This window comes from Neolamprologus multifasciatus, chromosome 10 (genome assembly GCF_963576455.1).
Source record: "Neolamprologus multifasciatus chromosome 10, fNeoMul1.2, whole genome shotgun sequence".
Taxonomy (NCBI): Eukaryota; Metazoa; Chordata; class Actinopteri; order Cichliformes; family Cichlidae; genus Neolamprologus; species Neolamprologus multifasciatus.
The window spans coordinates 960,700-984,016 of NC_140448.1; the positions used below are offsets into that span (position 1 = coordinate 960,700).

At 41.1% G+C, this 23,317-nt stretch overlaps 1 protein-coding gene and 1 long non-coding RNA gene across 4 annotated transcripts in view; both read left to right on the forward strand.

The window, feature by feature from the left end:
* Nucleotides 1-8,189, forward strand: part of LOC146509298 (uncharacterized) — a 44,538-nt gene extending 36,349 nt beyond the window's left edge. Inside the window, exon 2 of the long non-coding RNA XR_014876334.1 lies at nucleotides 4,556-8,189. This is a non-coding gene — a long non-coding RNA (uncharacterized LOC146509298). The remainder of the gene's footprint in view (nucleotides 1-4,555) is intronic.
* Nucleotides 1-23,317, forward strand: part of ntm (neurotrimin) — a 384,314-nt gene that overhangs the window by 163,005 nt on the left and 197,992 nt on the right. The window lies entirely within an intron of this gene.

The window sequence follows — 23,317 nt, forward strand, 5'->3', positions numbered from 1 at the left end:
TCAGAGGTTTAATCCTTGTCTCCTTGTCTATATCATAGTGCCCTGGAGCAAAGTACTGAATGCAAAATTTCTTGATTCATCCATTATTATGGGTGCATGTGAAAAATTAAGTGCATAGAATTAAGCATTGTGTGAACACGGTGGATAGTGTAAAAACACTTTAAAATTACTATCTCAGATAAAACTGAGGTCATTGTACTCGGCGCTGAAAAGCTTAGAAATATGGTATCTAAGCAGATTCTTACTCTGGATGGCATTACCTTGGCCTCCAGTAACACTGTGAGGAACCTTGGAGTCATTTTTGACCAGGATATGTCCTTCAACGCACATATTAAACAAATATGTAAGACTGCGTTCTTCCATTTGCGCAACATCTCTAAAATTAGAAATATCCTGTCTCAGAGTGACGCTGAAAAACTAGTTCATGCATTTATTACTTCCAGGCTAGACTACTGTAATTCATTATTATCAGGATGTCCAAAAAACTCACTGAAAAGCCTTCAGTTAATCCAAAATGCTGCAGCAAGAGTACTGACAGGGACTAGAAAGAGAGAGCAGATTTCTCCTGTTTTGGCTTCCCTTCATTGGCTTCCTGTTAAATCCAGAATTGAATTCAAAATCCTGCTCCTCACATACAAGGTCTTAAATAATCAGGCCCCATCTTATCTTAATGACCTTGTAGTACCATATCACCCTATTAGAGCACTTCGCTCCCACTCTGCAGGCCTACTTGTTGTTCCTAGAGTATTTAAAAGTAGAATGGGAGGGAGAGCCTTCAGTTTTCAGGCCCCTCTTCTGTGGAACCAGCTTCCAGTTTGGATTCGGGAGACAGACACTATCTCTACTTTTAAGATTAGGCTTAAAACTTTCCTTTTTGCTAAAGCATATAGTTAGGGCTGGACCAGGTGACCCTGAATCCTCCCTTAGTTATGCTGCAATAGATGTAGGCTGCCGGGGGATTCCCATGATGCATTGAGTTTTTCCTTTCCAGTCACCTTTCTCGCTCACTATGTATTAACAGACCTCTCTGCATTGAATCATATCTGTTATTAATCTCTGTCTCTCTTCCACAGCATGTCTTTATCCTGTCTTCCTTCTCTAACCCCAACCAATCACAGCAGATGGCCCCGCCCCTCCCTGAGCCTGGTTCTGCCGGAGGTTTCTTCCTGTTAAAAGGGAGTTTTTCCTTCCCACTGTCGCCAAAGTGCTTGCTCATAGGGGGTCATATGATTGTTGGGCTTTTCTCTGTATCTATGAAGCGCCTTGAGGCGACATTTGTTGTGATTTGGCGCTATATAAATAAAATTGAATTGAATTGAATTGAATTGAATTGAATATATAAATGCCAGCCCATTAGAATTTACCAGGTGATAAATTACCATAGCAGACAGTCACCAGTTATACAAAAAAGCGAGGCAGGAGTAAAGTGATGTTCCATAAGTGTTCTGTGCATGTGCAATATAAGAATGAAATGCCTGTTTTACTCAAGCATACTGATTTAAACAAGCGTACGGGTCTCTATATAGTATAGAGTAGGGGTCGGCAACGCGGCTCTTTAGTCCTTATAGTGCAGCTCCGCATGGTTTGGGAAAATAAATTAGAAGTATTTAGCTGAAGTGTATTTTATTTATATTAGTTCTTTTTTAACTTGTGGTTCTACATTGGAAGATTATTGTAATATTGAAATATAAAAATAAAATTATATTCTATTATTTTTTCATCTCTTAACCTCTTAAGCCCCAACGCCCCCTGATACGGGGGCAAAAAGCAGGAGATCAGGTAGGCTTGGGGCTTAAGAGGTTAAAATAAGAGTCATACCTGCGGAAGCCGGTATACCCGCCGAAACGGCATGCATTTATCGAGACTTTCAACCCCAGGTCAGGCCAATTATGGATCTTCGGATCCACATTATGTCGGCAGCTATTCTCCACCATGAACTATGTTAAAAACAAACACCGCTTGCGCCTCACAGATGACAGCTTACAGGCCTGCGTAAAGATGAAAGTGACTGAAAGTGTCCGCGATATGCAGACGCGGACAGGTTCAGGAGCAGAAGTCCCATTGTAAACATATCACGGCAGACCCGACGATGTTTCCATAAACATGCTTTTCAGCATCTCTTTATTGATCACTTTTCACACACGGTTGCTGTATGCATACAGCCGGTTGTAGCTTTTCAGCTCACAGCCCGACACATAGCAACACAACAGCATAGATAGCACAGACGTTAAGGTGGCAAGGCATGATTGCGGGTGCCGCTCAAGTGCGTCCGCCTCCCCTGCAGCAGCGCTGCAGACCACGCCCCGCCACACACATCAACCAGGTAAAATACATATTTAGGCAGAATTTTGCAAATATCTATTTTTCATTTTTTAGCAGCATAGTGCTTTTTTTTCCAATTATTTTTTAAAAGTCAGGTCAAGGCTCCAAAAGCCCAAATGCGATACAAGGGGGGCGGCTCACAACAGTTTTTGTTTGCTACATGGATCATTTTAGTTCAGCTGGGTGTCTTTCCTTTTGTTATATTTCTTTAAGAGTTCAAAATGTGTTAATTACATAAATAAAATATGATTTTCTCTATAGCACTTCATGGATTTCATAAGCAACACACCTTAGTTGTTCACACAAAGGTAAAAAAAAAAGCTAAAAAACAATGTTGTGTACAGTGTTATCTTCATTTTAGATGTCAAAAAGTATTTGCGGCTCCCAGTGTTTTCTTTTGCGTGGAAACCGGGTCCAAATGGCTCTTTGGGTCTTAAAGGTTGCTAACCCCTCGTATAGATTATAAAGGCTATAAAAGTCTCTGGCATTTGCAAAAATTCTACCAAAGCTAACACTACTTAAAGCTGCTATCATTATAATACCAAATCACCAAAATGCAGGACAATCAAATAATTTTGGAAAATCAGACAAATAACTTAGTGACTCAGTGGTTCATATTATCAGACTGTCATGGATAAATCTCAGTGTAGTGCTGAGACTGAACGACTTCACGACTTCTGGTAAAGACTGAATCTGCACATGTCTATAATGCTGCATGTATGATGCTAAAATGATGACTCTAAATTTGGTATTGCCCAATTGCCAGTCCAGCTATGCGGTCAGCTGGTGGGTAACAGGCAAAATGTTAGCGCACTTTTGCAAATATGTGATGTCTTGGTAAATTGAGCAGCTATTTCAAGTTTACACAGCACCATTCTCGCCTGAAAATATCTTAAAAGTTTATTTTGTGACCCAGAAAGAGTAATATTTCAAACTCCGCCACTCTCCGTTCCTCTGCCACTGCCCCATTTAAGTTTTGGACGAAAGGCATTCTGGGATATTGCATTTTGTCATTTCGAGCTGATTGGACACCAAAACAACGAATCAGATTTTTTTGCATCCAAGTCTGTGATCGGCTGGTTTTGTGGCGCAAATATAATGGTGTACAGAAAGAATTGAACGCGCACGGGCAGAAATCTTGAGCGTGCAAGCAACACATTGCGAGCAAGCGGAAATGCAAAAACTGAGCGAGAGGAGCTGCTATTGTGTGTGTGTATGGATAATAGCAAACAGTGAAATACATTTTTTGCATGCAGCAATGAATTTTGTTCACTCAAATTTCGCTTTTCTTCACTCAAAATTAATTTCTCCTCAAAATGCAACACAATTTTTTTTTAGTGCGCTCAGAATAGTGGCACAAATAACACCATAACTCTCTGCTAACTAATATTCAACACTGTGAACCAAGACTTTATATTTTTCATTTAAGTGAGTTATTATCTGTTGTAGTTAAAATTGTTCAAAAGCATGCCCAGTGGATTGATAAATTGATAAATCTCAGGCAATCGATTAAATTTATTTTAATAGGACATCCAATCAACAGGGCAGGGGGGCATGTGCATGGTACCTAGCTGTAGCTAATGAAAATAGTATGCATCAGCCCAGACACGGTCTGCTGGAAAACAAAATAAATCTCAGCAATTGCATTTTTCTGGGGAAAAGAAAAGCCTTTAATGCCAGTTTTATTTGGCAGGACACAGTGACAGCAATAATCAGTGACAGTTAATTAAAAGGGGAGATGGAGGTAAACAGCATATTGAAGCAACTTTAATGTAAGACATTATAAGCTTCTCAAATGTAGCAACTTAATACTACTTAATACTAGTAGCCTTCTACTAGTTTCCCTAAAAATACACTTATCTAATAGACTTATTGAAATATCAGTATATTAAATTCAAAATCCCTGGTACTTATACAAGTCATCATCATCAAGAAATACTAGTGACATGGTTCCGTTGGCAGCCATACATGCACATGTTATGACATTGCTTCCACCATGTGATGACAATAGTTCTTTTATTTGGGAAAATGAAAAAAAGTTCACCAATGTGACCCCCCCAAACATTTTTTCTTCTTCTTGCACAGTGGAGCTACAGTTTCATTGTATGTGGGGGAGTAAAATGGTGGCGCATTCTGCAACACATACATTACTTTTATATTTATTTGACAAAAGGAGAATCCGGTCTTTAAGTCTGATGTCATTAGCCGTTTACGGGTCCAAACTCTGGTTCAGGTCCCAAAGTCAAACGAACACTGCGGCATCACTGAGAGTTGCAAACTGATTAAACTCCTTTATCTGTAATAAAATCATCAGTGTGGTTGCTCTACCAGGTGTAACAATTAAGTTTAAAATCTAGGCATCCAAGAAAACAGAATTTATTGAATTTAATGCCGTTAGAAGTTAGCAGAGAGTTAGCTCGCTAGTTTCCACCTAAACATAATATACCATGTTCTGACTGAGGGATTTCTGAAAAATTAAAACGTACAGCTCTGCTATCCTTCTGACGTCAATGAAGACAGGAAACTAAACAGTAATGATGTTTGTAGGGTTACTGAAGTTGGACTAGCTGGCATATAATGATGTGCTAAGTAATCACTAGCAACACAGCTATGTTAGCATAATATAAACACAGTGAATCTGGAGGATGAACGCTAACTTTTTTCCACTCGATAAAAGTTAACGTGAGGGTTCCCGATTGTTAGGGACAAATCCAATGGCATGGCAGGATGCTGTAAACGAATCAAACTTCAGTCAGGGGAACAACTGAGATAATCCATCTACAATACGAGGTTAGTCATTAATATACTGCAACAACATGGGAATAGAGCAGTTGCCAGAGAATTCAACATTAATGAATCAATAGTACGGAAGTGGAGGAAGCAAGAAGAATGAGTTGAGTTAAGTTTGACTTAGCTGACTGTTTTTTTCGCTTAATGCACCTTATAATCTGGTGCACCTTAAGTTACCGTATTTTTTAGACCATATCTGCTGTTTCTTTCCCTATTTTAACTTGGGATCTCAGATTATCTACCCGTCACTTTCTTATGTGCCTCTGCAACCTGGAGTCTATTTTAGCTGAGGTCAGTGGTTCCCAAACTTTTTTTGCTAGGCCCCCCTTTTGTTTCACAAGAAAATCTTTGCGCCCCCCGCACAAAGACATCCTAAACCACACACACCCACATTTTGTTTTCAAACTCCATTGCAGTTTATATCACACATCAAACCTTTTGTCTTTAGTCACTAATATACTGCTGCATGGGCTGGGCTATAGTTACATTGTAAGGTTTTAGAAACTGAGCTTTAAAATGAATAGTGGATGAAATGAAAACTGAGAGAGGCCGGCAGTGATCACTGACTGTTTTTAGGGTCTTGTTGAGATTAAATAGAACAAGATACAAAGCATTAAAACATGTTAAAAACACAACAGCCTTAATAAACGCAGAGTAGTTTGAACCCGGAAGCAGGATTCATACGTCACCACTTAAAGACCAGATAGTGTGGGAATCAGAGATGGCAAGTAACAGATAGCACAGATAGCATGCTAACACAAAGCTAGCCAAGGCCCTTAATAAAGCTGAGTGAATGGCTAGTAGACATAGTGTGAACTTAAACAGGTAACCCAACGCAGTGTTGAACAGTCAGTCTTCCCGCATCTGTTTCTACCTGTTCGTGTTTCTAAAGTAGAATCAATGGCAATCACTTTCAAGCCACTTTGGGCTGATTTTTATCTTTGTTTTTCATTGTAGCCTTTGTGTTCATACATAAATACTAAAAGAAAGATCGAATGCGTGTCCCGATTAGGATAGGAATGTGTTGTTATGTTAGACCGTAGTCTAACACAACAACACACCGATGTTTTTGCCGTGCCCTGGAGATCCTGCTTTGCCATTCAACATGTGGATGCGTATGTTCAACAATTATTTGCTTGTGATCAATGCAACAGGGAATGCTTGGCCTGAAGCACGAAGAAGAGCTACTTTACTTCACTGCTTGGGAACAGAGGGACAAAGGATTTTCTACTCACTGCCAAAGACAGGTGATACTTTCGCCTCTGCTGTCTGCCCTAGAGCAATACTTTTCACCCAAGGTAAATGTTGTTGTGGAAAGACATGCTTTCAGAAAGCGAACACAAGTTTCACATGAGACTGTTATCCATTATGTAGCCAGCTTGCGAGACCTTGCTTCTAAATGTGAGTTTGATGACAGGACAGAAGAAATGATCCATGATCAGCTAGTTGAACATGTGTCTAGCCCCAGCATAAGAGAAAGACTCTTGCTTGAACCTGATTTGACACTAGATAAAGCTGTTACACTGGCAACACAAATGGAATCTGCAGTTCAACAAGCTAAATCCATAGCTGCAGACAGCAGTACTCCAGTCCAAGCTGTGCAGTCTCACTCACACTTCATGCAGAGGCAACACAAATACAATGCTCACCCTGCAAAGCCATCTCATGCAACAAAACCATCTAAGAACTGTTTTAGATGTGGTTCCAACAGTCATTTAGCAAACTGTCGTCAGTGTCCTGCTGCCAAAGCTACTTGTAAACTGTGTCATAAAACTGGACATTTTGCTCATGTCTGCTGTTCATCCAAGACAAGAGATGTACGAGAAGTACATTTACCAAAACTCACAGTCCTTTACTTAACAGATCCTTCTCATGCATCAAACGGATTGCAATGCAGCATAAATGTGAGCACACCTACCTCATCAGCTAAGGACATTACACTGATTGCAGTTCCTATCCTGCCTATCCACATCTACGAAGAGCACTTCAGTGATACACCACTAAAACCATCTGACCTTCAACTAGTTACAAGTCACAGTGAGCAGAGGAAATGCATCCACCTCAGCTGTGTTCTTTGTTGTAAGGAAAGGAACTCCTCTTCTTGGAAGAGATCTGTGATGTCTACAAACCCATCACCTGCTTCTTGCATCCCTGCTGCCCCACATATATAGATTGGCTGTGTTCGTGCCTTTGTGCATAAAGTGAAAGTTGACCCAACAGTCAAACCTGTCCGTCAGAAGCTGCGACGTCTCCCGTACGCTGTGAGGGCTTCAGTTTCAGCAGAACTGGATCGTTTACTCAAAGCTTGTGTCATTGAATGGATTGATGCATCACCATGGGTATCCCCAATTGTTGTGACAGGATGGAAAACTGGTGGAATAAGGCTGTGTGCAGACCTCCGTGAACCAAACAAAGCTGTGATCACTGATTGCTACCCCTTACCACATGTAGATGAATTGTTTGCCAGCTTACAGGTGTCATTGTCTGGGTGAGTGCTGGGTTTTCCTGCGTGCCAGTAAATCCATCACTGGGCAGAGTCACCACACACCTTGTTTTTGGCACCTGTGTGTAATTTGCTGGGTGGCTCTTAAGACCAGCGTTCTCAAACATTCCTCGGCGGAACGTCAGCTAACCCACGTTAGACATAGCTCGGTAAACCCTGTTCTGCTGTTTTTGTCTCACTAACCCTGTCTACTTACCGCTGCAGCTTCACAGTGGATTGGATCTTGCTGCCTGTAACCACTCATTTCCCCGTCGCTGGTCTGCTACTATTCTCTATTCACCTGCCTGCCTCCTTGCCCTACACTTCACAGTGAGTGTACACGAACTGGTTTAGCCTCACTCGGACCACTAATCCCCTCCTAGCCTCGCCGTCAACCCAGACAAGTAAGACTATGTATTTTGTTGCCACCACTTCTTGGACTGCTGCGTGGGGCACGCATTGACTCTACACTCCTTTCATTACAGTGACTCAGAGAAACCCTGCGACCCTGTACCTTGTATGCCTGCTCCGGAAAATCCCAAATAACGTGCCCAGCCCGATAAAGAGACTATTTCCTTTTGGCTTTGCTGCTGCACATGCAGTGTGATTCTTATTTATTTGGTTAAACAATTATTTTGGAGATGGTCTAGCCAAGACTTGTTTACTTTCTCAGCATTCCTGGTAAAAGCTTATCTGTGTTTGTAGCTACAGATTCTTAGTACCATAATCAGAAACTTTATGTTAGTAGGTAGCCAATGTTCAGAGGTTTATGTTTTCCCTCTCGCCCTTAGTTCACGATTAACATTTTTGTTTCTTTTACCTCCTCCATGGTGTGCCATTTTTGAGTGCCAAATAAATTTTCGTTTGCACTATATCTCCGAGCCTCCATGTGGTATCTGCATTTGAGTCCACTTACCTGTGTCTGGCCACCCAGTCGTGACAACAGGGTGCAAAGATGTTTTCTACAATTGATCTTGCAAATGCATACTACCAGCTGCCCCTGCATGAAGATAGCAGAGATTTGACAGCATTCATTACTCATGATGGACTCTTCAGATTCTGCAGAGTACCTTATGGACTGGCCTCTGCCCCCTCAGCTTTTCAGAAAATGATGGCTGAAATCCTTAAAGACCTTCCAGGTGTCCAAAACTACCTGGATGACCTTATTGTCTACAGTAAAAGTGCAGCTGAGCATGACCAAAACCTTAGCACTGTCCTGCTCAAAGATGATATTGATGCTGTTTTGAGAGCCCCTCCCCCATCTGATGCTGTTGCTCTGAGAGCCTTCCTGGGCTTGGTGTCATGGTACTCCAAGTTCTTGCCAAACTTTGCAACTGTTGTAGCCCCTATGCGTGCCTGTGCTAACGACAAGAACACCTTCACATGGACTTCAGATGCACAAGCGAGCTTTGAAGAAGTAAAGAAAGTCCTGGTGAATACTCCTGCACTGGCACTGTTTGACCCTGCCTTGCGTGTGGTGATCTCTACTGATGCAAGTGACTATGGGCTTGGTGCTGTATTTGCTCAAGTGCAACCTGATGGCACAGACAAACCTATGGCGTTTGCTTCCCGCACACTGTCTGCAACAGAAAAAAAGTACTCAACTATTGAAAAAGAAGCTTATGCTTGTGTGTGGGCTGCAGAGAAATAGAGAACATATTTGTGGGGTCGACGTTTTACTCTGCGGACAGACCACCAAGCTCTGACAACACTGCTGAGCACCAAAGGGATTAATAGGGCTGGCATGCGCATCGCCCACTGGTCTGCCTGCCTCCTGTGTTTTGACTATGATGTTATTTACTGCCCAGGTTCTCAGAACTATACAGCTGACTGTCTCTCTCGCCTGCCCCTGCCTGTTTCTTCCCATCCCATATCAGATGCAGATCATGAAATGGTAGCCCAAGTTTCTGCTGCCATGTCCTTTCTTCCAGTTGCAGACATTGACTCTGCCTGTTCAACTTGCCCTGAACTGGTTGCTTTGCGTTCACAAATACAAAGTGGCTGGCCTGCCTCAATCAAAGCACTTGATGTCACCTTACTACAAAATCCGTAATGAACTCTCAACCCTAAGTGATTATGTTCTCAGAGGCTCAAGGCGCATTGCACCACTTTCAGTGAGACCTAAACTGATTGCACTGGCACATGAAAGTCACCAAGGGATTGTGCGCACAAAACAAAGATTAAGAGATCTCTACTGGTGGCCAAAAATGGACTCACAAGTTCAGTCTGCCATAACCTCATGCCTCCTTTGCCAGTCCAATGACAAAACTGCACATACTAATCCTGCTCCTCTCTAACCCGTCCCACTGCCTAATAGACTGTGGAAAAAACTTGGTCTTGACATTGTTGGGCCTTTTGATACTGCAATACCTGCTTGTAGATACGTCATAACATTGACTGACTACTACTCCAAATGGCCTGAGCTTGCCTTTTCACCTTCTGCTACTACTGATGATGTCATTTAGTTCCTCTCATCTGTCTTTAGTCGTCATGGCAACCCAGAGAACATCGTAACTGACAATGGTACACAGTTCACCTCATTCCTCGAGAATAGAGGCATCTCCCACAGCAGAACATCTGTCTACTACCCAGCTGCAAACGGAACAATCGAACGGTTTCATCGTGCCCTCCGCACCTGTATCCAGACAGCAATCCAGCAGTCAAAACCTTGGAAGGTTTGTGCTGGATTGGCTTCAAGTTTACTGTGCAACACCGCATGCAACTACTTCCCTCTCTCTCTATGAACTCCTGTATGGCAGGAAGATGCGTACTAAACTGGATGTCCTCCCTTTGCCTGCTGCTGTGTCTCCACTGGATGACGTTGCACGTCACTCAGTTGAGAAATATCAGTTGAAAATGCAACATTACACTGATGGTAGGCGTCACGCATGGAAACCTTCTTTTCTACCAGGAGAGAGTGTGAGGATAAGGAAACCCCACCATGTTCCCAAAGGACATCCCAGATTTACCCCTCCTGTAACAGTAACAAAAGCCAAAGGCTCGAATGCCTTCTTGCTGAGTGATGGAAAGATTTGGAATGCCACTCATCTAGCACGCTGTCGAACTGATTTTCTGCCACCAATGCACTAAGAAAAATTGTCATGGAAAAAACTGGAATAATAATTTCTTTTCATTTTACATAGGAGTACAATATAATTTCAGGCTTATTTAGATTTTCTAGTTGTAGTATTCTGATGTTATAACTATTGCGACATTTCTGTTCACAAGCGTATGTTTGATTTGCTAAACAGTGAATTACTTTATTTCTGTACTACGCTATTTGGTGAACTCTTTTTATAAAGAGAGAGGAGATGTTGTCCTGTAATGATCGTACCATATTGCACCACTAGAGGGTGGTGTCGCAAAATAAGAGTAAAGCAGAGTCGGTAAAGGTTTAGAGTTAGAATATAGTTAGATGGCTAACTGATAACTGATGTGTGTCACTGTTACCTCTACGATGTAAAGTCTGTGCTGAATTCATTAAAGAGCACTGTTCCTTTATGAGGACTGGTTTATTACCGGCCACTACTACAGTATGGCTCATTAATGTTATCCTTTTATGGTTACGAAAGCTGTGCACATCATCCTTTTTCTTAAAAATCAGTACCAGTAGACTTCTCTTCCATTATTCTCGCTCTCCGAAATTGTGTTAAACTATCTGGTTAAATCCACTGCCCTCTTGTATCTTCTCAATACTGTCGTCATTTGTTAGAACTCCATTTCTATCATTAACTACCCTAACCTGCTACCCATCCTCTCTAGCTCAATCTCTCCTTCCTGAAGCCCATATAAATTTCACTATAAGTCTTTGCCTTTTCCATCTTTCTCATTGCTATATACCTTGTCTTCCAGAACTGTTTACTTTCTTCATCGCTCTGACACTCCCACTTTTTCTTTGCTAACTGCTTACTTTGAATACCTTCCTGTACTTCTTCATTCCACCACTAAGTCTCATTATTCTTTCTCCAAGATCCACCACACACCTTCTTGGAAGTTTACCACATGAACGTGAGATGACTGCCCAAAATCAAGGAAATAGATGCAGGAAAGCACATAATGTCAAGATGAGTGTGTCACAGTGGGACTGAACGGACTCACGCGCAGGCTCTGAATTGAAAGCACTAGAGTCTTTATTACAGCAACACCAGGTGATCTATTTACAAAGTGGGGGAAGGACGGGCTCAGGGGATCCACACACGAATGGGGAAAAGATGCTGGAAGTCCACACACACTCCACACTCCATCCACGCTCCACGCTCCTCTTCACACTCCACAGAAAACACGATAGCTCACTCCAAACCTCGCACACTCGATCGCTCAGGTAACACAGGGGTTGGTGCAGGGAATCTGTTCACAGACGTACAAAGGGATTACTATAGGAAGATCGCGGGAAAACACAGGAGTAAACTGAGCTGGGGTTTACACTGACGAGAGTCGGCAACGGTCCAGCGACGAGAAACACAGTGCTGCCATCTTATAAAGGGACTGGAACACTGTCAGGTGATGAGCCACAGGTGTGTGATTGTGACCAGGTGCGTGGGCCAAGGGCAGGAGCCCACAGGTGAGCTCCGCCCAGGCAGAGGGAGGAGGGAAAGAGATGGAGGGAGAGAGCAGGAACAAAACAAAAACACATGAGCTGACTGACCAGTGTCAGGGCAGGGTGTATGTCAACGAGATGTGGGCCAGGTCTAGCAATGACGGCACTATTTTAGTTAGAAGACCCAAATGCCATGGTGCAACACTATACTGCTATGGTAGCCAAACCTGCATTTCAAATGCAGGTTTGACAGGTTTGTGAGTGTACATTTTATCTAAAACCTAGCAACGGTTTACTCATCTTTGTCAGCCGGTGGCTGTAGCTCAGGAGGTAGAGCAGCTTCCTGACAGGTTGGAAGGTTAGTGTTTCGATCCCTGGCTCGTCCAGTCTGCATGTCAAGAATGTGAATGTGTATGAATGTAGTTAGGAAGCACTCAGGTTAGAGAAAATGTGTGATGGGACAATGTGGCATGTTGTATAGAGCACTTTAATTAATCTGGGACAGTAGAAAAGTGCTATATGAAAATCAGTCCATTCATTGTCTGAACAGTTACTTTTGCACTATTATGTTCTGGCACATGTTGTTATTACTTGATTAAGGTACACATTAGGCTGACATCTGGGGCCAGAGCTGAAACTGTTCTGGGCCAGCACAGGACCACCAGGGTGTCTGCAACTGGCCCGTGGCTGCACACAACTTACACATGACCCACATACCACAAAGAATGACGCCCCTTTGGTGGCCCAGATTAGGTTTGGTAAAGGTAATCCACACATGGGCCAGCACAGGACCACCAGTGTGTCTGCAACTGGCCTTGTGCTGGCCCAATTTGTGGGCCAACTTTGGCAAACCAGATCTGGGTCATTCTTTGCAGTCTGTGGGCCATGTGTAAGCACATTGTGTGGGCCACATCTGGGCCATACCAATTTTGTTACGTGGAATGATGTGAAAAGTAGCAATGCAGTGGGAGGGGACTTAAGATATGAGTAATGAGCATGTGACAAAGCCTTTTAAGATTGATATCATGAATGATTTGTCAGTGCAGGTATTCATTTCAGTACTCTGAAAAAAGTCACTTAACATTTTTAATTCTGCTGTAATTTAAATCTTAGTGTCTTTGATGATGGCTACTGTAGAAAAGGCAAACAGACAATCATGTTGGGAAGATACATTAGTAGCATTTGACTGCTATTATTAGTATTATTCTCAGTGTTTGTTCTATCATACTCATTCTCTAAGTTTCTTTATTAATTTAACTCTTTTACTTTTTCTGGACTAGGATATTTCTGTTCTTTAAATCACCTAAATTAAAGCTGAATATTTCTATAAAAACGTAGTGATTTCAATCCAAAGGAACTTTCTTTGTTGGAAGTTATGACTGCTGTATTTTTCCTTCATTTTGGCTCCAAGTGTTTATCCAGTGAGGATTGCAGGAGAGTTTATTCTCATCAGGATGCTCCAGCAGATGCTCTGCTTTGATTCTTTCCCTCCAAGAGGACACCTCTGGCCTGAACATAACATGAACTGAGCTCTTCTAATAACAGTGTTAATGGGCTTCACACTTGCAGGTGAAATGCTGCAGAGTGCTAATGAAATGCCCACACAAGCATAAAGCAGACATTTTCAGATCATATACAGATGGCCCTTTAAACAACTTGCAAAGCTGCCACCATAACAATATCATAGCAGTGTAGTGGGTAACAGGTGCCACATGAGCCTCCTTTTCAATCACAGAAAACAAGGAAGCAGATTCTGCTGGGCACTATTCTTTACTTAAACAGTACATATAAGCATAATATCCAACAGAATTAATTACCAGACAATGTCTCTCTCACTCCCTCACTCTCTCACACACCTACACACACGTTCTCTTGTCTAAGCTTAAGATTTCTCAAGGTCAATGCTGAAGAGAAAGTGAGTGGGTGTATCTCACAGAGGCCATAGAGCAGCAGAGCAGATGAGGAAGTATGCCAGTTGTTCTGCATATCATCATCTGTCACATTTGCATACTGAGCTCATTGACTCTCACCCTTCAGTGTCTCTTTATGCATTGCACACTTATTTGAAAAGATTTTTGATACATTGCAGTTTTTGAGTTTTACAGAACAGGCAGAGCGTTTTCTTCATAAGAAGAAATAATTTCAAAGGGAGTTGCAAGCAGAATGTTTTTGTAGAAATAACTCCAGACTCTGTGATCATTCATGTTATTATAAACTGCAGATGTGAGAGTTACACTATTTGGTGTTGCTGTGAAAGGTAACATTTTAATCCTGCACAAATGAACCATTCTCAAAGTTTGCGGAGCTCACCTTTAGGAATTATGTGTACTGGATCTGGGCAGTAGTGTTAGGCAAATATAATGCTAAAATATTATACTGTATAATATATTGTACTTGGAACAATAAAAAGAAAGAATGAAGAATGTGTTCATGCCTGGTTCCAGACTTGCTTCCAATATTTCAGCATCATCCTAAAACTGGATTAGGGCAAATGAATGATGAATGGTGATTGATAATTTGATTACCAATAGTATGTGGTGACAGCAAGAGAAAGGAAAGAGATGACCAAATACACCCACAATAAGTAACAGCCCCAGAGGGTACATTGGAACTTTAAAGAACACATAAGTGTAGCCATTAGGGGAAGAGGGCCAGGTATCTGTCTTTCTCCAGCTATTGGAGCTGCAGAAAAGTATAACGAAGAAAAGGATGCCTAAGAAGTTGACCAAACTGTCCATACCTGAGGCCTTAGATAGAAGCCAGGAGAATAATCCAGCTGTACAGTCCACAGCAAGCTTTCTTGAACAAGCTCCAGTAAACATCAGTCTCAAGCATGAAGAGTTGGACAGCACCAGGCCCAGACATGATTCACACTTTCTGGTTAAAGAAGCTAATTGCAATCTATGAGCATCTGGCAGCACAAATGAACAAGCTGCTAGTGGATGAGATACACCTGGAATAGCTAAATAAAGGCTTGACAGTGCTGATCCCATAGGATCCCCAGAAGGAACTGGTCTCATCCAACTAATGGCTAATATTCTGGTTCAGTACCGCATGGAAGCTCCTCTCAGGCATCACAGTGGTTTAAGATGAACAGGCACGTGGCTTGGTACACATGCGGGGCCCAGAAATAAGCTGGCAGAAACACGACAGGGGCAAAACACCAGCTCCCGGTAGGCAGTTCCTTGACACTGCGAGACCAGACTGAACAACCTGTGCACTGCCTGGATTGACTACAAGACAGGCTGTGACTTAATGTCTCACACATGAATCCTGGAATGTCACTAGGGGTCAACTTCAAGTCAGCTGCACAAGTCACCATCAAGTGTAATATTTCCTTGCCCCCACTGCTGTTCTGCAAGACTGGCTACAGATACTGACTATAGAATGAAGCTATCATTAGCCATCTCTCTACATGGATGATACCAAACTACAGTGGTGTGAAAAAGCATTTGCCCCCTTCCTGATTTCTTATTTTTTGTATTTTTCACACTCAAATGTTTCAGATCATCAAACAGATTTAAATATTTGACAAAGATAACACAAGTAAACATAAAATCTAAATGTAGGGGTACAACTGCCATCAAGTGTTTGCAATCAGATTCAGTTCAAAACTTTATGTAGTCCACTCCAAAGTCTTCATTTTGTTTTTCTAAAGCCATTCAGAGGTGGACTTGCTGGTGTCTTTAGAATCATCGTCCTGCTGCAGAACCATCGAGCCCAGCTGTCACTTCAATTTGTTTCCTTTTCAACAGCCTTTTTCCTTTTTCACAAGTCGCCTTGCAACTACATCAATAATTAACTGCTCTCATGCAGACATAATTTGAGCAATGGTTTACCAAAATATTCCATTCCAATTTTCCTTCTGTTTAAATGTTGCTCAATCCAAAGAAAAACTCCTTAGCAATACATTGTTGATAAAGTAAATTAAGAACACTTTTTGCCAAAAGAAGGTTTCTCTGCATTTCAGCTGTGTACGGCTTCAGTTCATTACTCTTCAGTCAGATTTTAATAATACACATCATTAACAATCCACTCCAGCTTCTGCAGGGTATGACTTTGATGTTGTCACCGCCTTCGTCGTCTATTACCAATTAGTACTTTATATTTGTAGTGGAAGAGTCAATCCAGCATTGCAGCAGTCCTTTCATGCAAGCAATACAGCAGCATCCACACAAGGCGAGGATTGCTATTGTAACACCTATGGTTGCTAGGAGAGATCAGTGCATCCAATTTCCCAAGCCATTTCTGCATCCAATCTCCGAATGGATCTTCAATTCCAGAATTTTCAGCTTATTCTTCAGGGAGCAAAGTTATACATTCTAATGCCCTCGTAACGCTCTCAATAGGGCTTTATTATTTGGAATGAATGCAGTGAACATCTTGCACGCTCCTTACTGCTAAATGCACATTTGGCCCCAGTTGATTAGCAATGCTTTAATTGCATCCCTTGGATAATTCACAAATCTCTATTGATTGTAATAAAGATAGTTAATCCAATCTAGATTTGTTTATTGTTACCCATCAAAACAAGATGGCCTCAAAGCCTGCGGCAGTCTGATTTCTGGCTTTAAATTCATCAGGGACTCAATGGGGACTCCGATCACATCAACAGTCTACTATCAAATGTTATTGCTGTATTCCCTCTGCATTTCCAATAAAGCACACCTTGAGTTCCCTTTCACCAACTTGGTGAAGCGTAGATTCGAATCTAATATTTCATGTACTAATATTATTTTTTAAAATTGTTTTAATATAGCAGAACTTCAAGTGAGCTCTGATTTTTCATTGTGACTTAACTTGAAAACAGCTGAATTAATATTAAGTTTTTCCCCAATTTGATTCTGTACTTGATCCTGGGGCCCTTCCATCCCTACAGTTTGCCTGCCTAGTCAATCTCTACCTCACTCTCTTTCCCTGTCCTCTCTATCCTGCCTTGGTTTTAATCTACAGTTTCCGACCCAATGTCCTGGTCTACTCTTAGAGAGTGGAATTCAGAGAGAACCTTCCTTGTCCTTTTTTCTTGCCTGCTTCTTGAGTGTCACTCAAGTATGCTAGCGCTTCTTCTCAGATATATCTTCTTTTTGTGACTGTTTTTTTTTTTTAAATCCTATTTATTGTCAGTTTCTTTACCAATTGCTCACATTTGCTTACATCTAATTTCCTATCAGATCTTTGTCACAGAGCCATCTTGTCTACTTTTATTCTCACTCACTCTACAAGCTCACTTGTCAGTCGCCTTCAAGTGTAGTGATAAAGTGTTTAGAAAATTGTGCTCTCATTTTATCCAAAAAGTATGCTTCTCTCCCTCCTTGACAGTCACTTTATACGTTGCAGTACTGGAGTAGCCGGGCCAGATTTGCCCAATATAGGCATAGTGTTGAATGTAACAAATTCTCTGATTGGTTAGAGAGACACAGGCTGTCTGCCTGGATTTTCTACACTGCTGTGGCAATAGCTTTGCAATACTAAGAAGTATGTGTGTTGTACACATTCAACCTTGGCATTTAGACTCTCCCCCACATGGCTATATTAAGAATATGAAGGGATGCTGCAGTGAAATCTAAGTGTGTGTGCCTGTGGACAGCCTGACCACCTGTTGAAGGTAATGTGTTACTTGGCTAATGCTAGCATCACTGCATGTAGATCCCCACTCTTTCATGATCATCTATGAAAATATTATGTCCCAGCAGTACTAGATAGTTACCATTTTTAGTATGCTATTATGAGCTTCACAAATAAAGTTCAAAGCAGCTCCAAATTTAAGAACCACCACTGAGCCCTGTTATATTTGGACACCATGTTATAGCAATGACTCCAACCTACAGCCTTTAAATTAATAAATTTAAAGGTAATTAATAAAATGCTGTCTGTAAATACATCAGTACAGATATTACCATTTAAGGTTGAGCTAAAAGAACTGAAACAGAGTTATTGCAATGGTAGCTGTCACTTCAGTCATTCCTTATTTTACTGCCCTCTGCCAAGACAAAGAATAGAGATGACACTATTGATTTAAGTTAATTTGTTTAAATGGCACAAGCACAGACATTTCCAGTCCCTTCAAAATCTGAGCTAAGAATTAAATTAAGAATTAAATATAAACAATGAATCAATTTAAAGCAGAAACTGCACACCAGTCATCAGAAGTGTGGTAAAATAACATGAGTATTGTATAGTTTTGTAGGGTCTAGCATATATAGCCACATTTTATATGGGCTGGGTTTGAGGGTTGAAATCATAAGCCATATAACCCAGTTATTTTTACTTACCTGTAGTTTGTCACTAAATGAATGTGTCGCTGATAAAAGAGTGATGGATTTCATTGCAATTGTTTTTAACAAACTGTTTCTTCTTTTTGTAGAAGTCATTAGCATCTGTGGAGGAATGTATTTATGTATTTCAATACCTGCTATCACTGAACTGAACTCTGTCTCCCCACTGCCAATTTGGTGTAGTCCCGATCGAAAGTTTAAGACCACTTGAAAATTGGCAAAAAATCATATTTTACATGGTTGGATTTTAACAAGGTTAAGTGGTCTTAAAATTTTGATTTCTTTTTGCATTTCTTAAAGGAGCGACACTGTAATTCAGTTTCACGCAAATGACAATAAACACATTCAAATTCAAACATCTACTGGACAGTCTCTAGGGCACCTTTGCACAGCCTGCAACTTGGGTTCTATCAACTGTATTTGGCTTGAAGCTCTATGAACCTGGTGCTTATCACCCTAAAAAATCTTAGAAATATGGTACCAAATCAGATGCTTACTCTGGATGACATTACTTGGCCTCCAGTAAGGAATTTTGTGAGGAATTTTGGAGTAATTTCTGACCAGGATATGTCAATCAATGCACATATTAAACAAACATGTAGAACTGCTTTCTTCCATTTGCACAGAATCTCTAAAATTAGACACATCCTGTCTCAGAGTGACACTGGAAAACTAGTTCATGTATTTAATACTTCTATGCTATACTACTGCAATTCATTAATATCAGGATGCCCTAAAAATCCCCGAAAAGCTTTTAGATGATCCAAAATGCTGCAGCAAGAGTACTGACAGGGACTAGAAAGAGAGAGCATATTTGTCTTTTATTGGCTATTCTTTATTTGCTCCCTGTCAAATGCACAACCAAATCTTTCTTATCCCTTTCACCATCATGAATAATCAGGCTCAGACCTCATAGTACCATATGGCCCTAATAGTGGATTTTGCTGTTAAACTGAAAGCTCATTTTAGATTCCTAGTCTATTTAAAAGTAGAATGGGAGAAAGAGCCTTCAGTTTTCAGGCCCCTTCTCTGTGGAACTAGCTCCCAGTTTGGATTGGGGAGTTTTTGATAACTCATATAGTTAGGGATTAATAACGCCAGGCCCTCTTCCACAGCATGTCTTCCTCCTCCCTTGCTCCTCTCACCCCCAAATGCAGCAGCAGATGGCCGCCCCTCCCAGAGCCTGGCCAAAGTGCTTGTTCAAACAGGGTGATATAATTGTTGGGGTTTTATTGTAGTTTTTACATTACAATATTAAGCGCCTTCAGATGACTGGTGTTGTGATTTGGTGCTATATGAATAAAATAGAGTTGAATTATGTTCACTATGTTTGACCTACCATATACATATATATCTATGTAAACACAGTAACACAAGCATTACTTTAACTTCCAGTAAGTATTCTTACTTACCTTTTAGGTTCTTACTGTTAAACATACATAATTTGTGTGCAAAATCTACTTTTAAATTAAAGGAAACTGTAGTAAAATATTCTCTTGGGACAGACACCAGAGTGCGAACAGCAAAACAGCAAAACACTTCATGTTAAAGTGAGATCACTTTAACATAAAGAAATCAGACAAACATAATCTCTATATGGAGACATAAAACATAAACATAAAATCTATATGGAGGACAATGCTAAATGCACTTGGGTTGGCTGTGTAAGAGACAAGGGGCTGTCTGTTTAAATAAGCAGATTTTGATGACAATAACACAGAGAGCAACCAGGCCTCATTTTTACAAGCAGAGGATTTTAATGAATATGATCATTAGAAATAAAGGACCCTGATGCAAGATCCTTTGATTCTCTTCTCGTTGGATCCAGCACAAATTAAGCCCTTATGTCTATACTCTTCTGCTTTTAAGGCGGAAGAGTGGACATAACAATAATATCTGCGCTTAAGCTACGGCAGTCCTTACATCTAGACCTGTTTCCAATAATGAAATGTGGCTATTCCCCCTTTACACTCTAATAATCTTCCTGGACTTCTCAGGGTACACTAGATGTATCCTTTAGGGAAGAACATTGAAAATTGTAAATTCCTCTTGCTTGGCAGTGCCTTCTTGTCTTTCTCTACTGTCACAGAACAAATGTACCCTTTGAGCTTGCTCATTTTCTTGTACAAAACTGACTGTCAAAATGCCTTTTTTCCCCATATGACCTTCTATGTTGTTCCCTTTCAGTGGCTTGCTATTTGCTGAATCTATGCTGAGCCCACTGCAACCTTTGCATTAATCCTCTCAGATTGTAGAGTGAAGAAGCAGTAATGAATAGAAACCAACAATAGAAACACTCTCAAAGGCTGTTGTGAAAACTGGTCATTCTCCGTCTTCTTCTTTGCTTGTTTTGATGTTTAAGCATACTAGCATTACTCACAGTTTGAGCCAGTCAGGCAATCATGGATACTCCTGATCTCATCTTGTTATGTGTATAAGCACATCTCTCCACAGAATCAATTTCTTATACTTACACTAAAGAGCTGTCAAAGGAGACTGGGGATAAGACTATAGACCTGTACAATGCTGGAATGGTTTGTAAGATCATCAGCAAGAAACTTGGTGAGAAACTTTTGGCAAGATTATTCAGAAATGGTAGAGATGATCATTAATCATTGCCACTCAGGAGCTCCAGTGGTATTCTCGAAACATCCAAGGCATATTAATCTCCTAGTCAGATGCCCAAGCCACCTCATCTGAACTGCTCCCAAATACCTGAGCTCCTTACCCTTTCTCAAAGGGAGGGCCGTGTCACTATTTAAAGGATACCCCACTTGTATCCATGATCTCATTCTTTCGCAACTCAGTGCTCATAGCCATAGGTAAGGGTAGGAATATAGATCAACTGGTAAATCAATAGTTTTACTTTCAGACTCAGCTCTCTCTTCATCCCAACAGATCGGTCTACATTAATGCAGCCATAGCTCTACATGATCTTTGAAGAGCAGAGACACAATCCAAAGCAGAAACAGTCCACCTCTGGGTGTGGCTAGAAACTCTGTCCACAAAAGTTATGAACTGAATCAATGACAAAAGGGCAGCCTTGGTGGAGTCTAGCTGCCACCAGGAACCAGTCTGACAGTAGCTTGCAGTAGCTGGCTGTAGCTGGCAATACACATCAAGTTGGGGCGATCGTGGCTCAAGAGTTGGGAGTTCGCCTTGTAATCGGAAGGTTGCCGGTTCGAGCCCCGGCTCGGACAGTCTCGGTCGTTGTGTCCTTGGGCAAGACACTTCACCTACCGCCTACTGGTGTTGGCCAGAAGGGCCGATGGCGCGATATGGCAGCCTCGCTTCTGTCAGTCTGCCCCAGGGCAGCTGTGGCTACAACTGTAGCTGCCTCCACCAGTGTGTGAATGTGAGAGTGAATGGGTGGATGACTGGACGTGTAAAGCGCTTTGGGGTCCCTAGGCGGGACTAGTAAAAGCGCTATACAAATACAGGCCATTTACCATTTAAGTTGTAATTTGTGCTGTACAGGGGCTGAATGACTTATCACAGTGGACCGTTTATCCGATACTTCTAAAGCACCCCCACAGGATCCAAGATGCAGAGGAGCAGGGAATGAACCCAGATGTCTGTTAGAGATAAATCCAAAATACCAACACCAAGCTGGGGATATACAAGTATACCCACCCATGCTCGCTGCCTCTTATCCATGACAGAGTTGTGTAGAGTCTAGCCCCTCTCCAGAGTTCCAGAGCCCAAGATACATTTTTTAGCCAAGTGCCAGCCTCATGTACCAGCTCAGGCTCCAATTCGACCATTAGACATATTTAATGAATTACATATGAAAAATGTTTAGGATATAAATATGATATATTTTAGGCCCTAGTATATTTATATTATTGTTAATGAAATGAAACTAATCTCAAAAGCTAGATTCAACACAGACAATGAAAAATCTGAACTTTCTCCAGTAAGACAAATTATATAAAGATTTTTGCCTCCATCTCTGTCAAACAATGCAATCCAAAATCTCTCTCTTGTACTGTCTCAACTGTTAGGCAACAGGAGCTTTGCTTCATAGTTTAGACTGTCCTATTTGGCAGCCAGTTCTGGCCTTTGTGATCTTAGTGTCCTTCATAGGATGCTGAGTCAGGGTACGGCTCCTGGCTTAAAGCTCATGTTGAATACATATATTTCCACTGCCGATATTGACCATGCCACAGCTGTTGAAGCCTTTTTATTCAGCTATATTTTAACATACTTTTTTATTCTATGTTAAGGAGCATTTATTGCTGCAGTTTAAAGCAGCTACTGCTGCCTTAGTAAGTAACTGACTGCAGACAGCAGACATTTGAAAAAAAAACAAACCCTGAATTTATAAACTTATAAAACAAAAATCTAATTTTTTATAAAGAAAACTGTGCAAAAAATATTTGAGCAGTGACATCAGACAACAGATAGATGTGTGGTGTTGTCTAGGTCCAGGGTAGTAGACTGGAGGGATGGACCTACAACAGACATAACTAAAGTTAATCTGGTGGTTAGCTGTACAGAGATAACCAAAAAGCAGAAAAAAACTTTTTACCCCTAGCATGCAGCTGCTACAACAATGGTGTGTGTGATATAGTTACAAGACCCTTTATATTTACACAAAATAATAGCAACAAGCCAAACCATTTTCAAGATTCAAGATTTCAATTTTTATCAATTTTCAATAATTTTATCAAGCAGTAGTTCAGATCAGACAAGTGAGCGCCTTACCAAAGACAGCTTGTCACATCCTCATCTTCTGTCCAATCAACAGACTGCCTGTTCAGAGAATTTGTAATATTATCTGGTCGAACTATTACATTTACAGTGGAGCCTGAGGTCTGCAACCAGATGTGCATGGTTGTGTTTCACTGAGTGGCCATCTGGCAGCAACATAAGGATGTTTTATAGTTGGTCATATTTTGGAAAATTAAG